Here is a 1,247-nt window from a genome sequence, read left to right on the forward strand (position 1 = left end):
GAACCGACTCGATGGCACATAACAACAACAACAACAACTTTAGGCAAGTCTTATAAGGAGCCCTGGAAGCCTTGTGGATTACACATGGTGTGGCCAACCATAAAGTTGACAGTTTGAATCTACCATGCACACCATAGGAGAAAGATGAGATTTTATTTTCATGTAAAGATGTACAGCCGCAGAAAACTGATACAAGGTCACTATGAGTTGGAATTGACTCCATGACACAAAGCTACCATAACCACCATAACAGTTCAGAGTGCAGCCTGAAGTCCCTGAGATTTTAGATCCTGCCGTTCTCTTGTCTGAGAGAAAGAAGAAAAAGAGTAATAACATACTTACCTCATAAGATTGGTGCATTTGTTGCTAAAACAGGTTGAAATTTTTTAAGTAACATATAAGTGTTAGCTGACTGAACTGCTAAGCACAAGGTCATTGGTTCAAGCCCACCAATTGCTCCTCAAAAACTTTATACAGGGTCACTATGACACGCAACAACAACAGTACTACTACTACTTCAACCACCACCACCAGAGCTTCTAGAATGTACAGGAGATAAGAATAACTGTGGGAGATAAAAATGGAATGAAAAACAGATGACAGATTTTTTGTTTGTTTGTTTAAAGAAATCAAAAGATAGAGATTTTTAGACAAGAATACCAGAAAATGTTTACCTGTGCTTTATTGACTATGCAAAGGTTTTCGATTGTATGGATGATGACAATCTATGGACAACATTGCAATGTATGAGTATTCCAGAACACTAAATTGTGCGCATGAAGAACTTGGACATAGACCAAGAGGCAGTTGTTAGAACAGAACATGGGAACACTGAAAAGTTTAAAATTAGGAAAGGTGTGTGACAGGGTTGTATTCTTTCACCATACATATTCATCATGTATGCTGAGCAAATAATCTGAGAAGCTGGCTTATATGAAGAAAAATGTAGTATCAGGATTGGAGGAAGACTCATTAACAACCTGTGAAATGCAGATGATACAACCTTGCTTGCTGAAAGTGAAGAGGACTTAAAATACTTATTGACGAAGATCAAAGACCACAACCTTCTGTACGGATTGCATCTCAATGTACAGAAAACAAAAATCCTCACTACCAGACCAATAAACAACATTATTATCTATGGAGAAATTATTGAAGTTGTCAAAGATTTCATTTTTCTTGGATCAACCATCAACACTCATAGAAGCAGCAGCCAAGAAATCAAATGACATATTGCATTAGGCAAA

This window comes from Chrysochloris asiatica, unplaced genomic scaffold, assembly GCF_000296735.1.
Source record: "Chrysochloris asiatica unplaced genomic scaffold, ChrAsi1.0 scaffold00032, whole genome shotgun sequence".
Taxonomy (NCBI): domain Eukaryota; kingdom Metazoa; phylum Chordata; class Mammalia; order Afrosoricida; family Chrysochloridae; genus Chrysochloris; species Chrysochloris asiatica.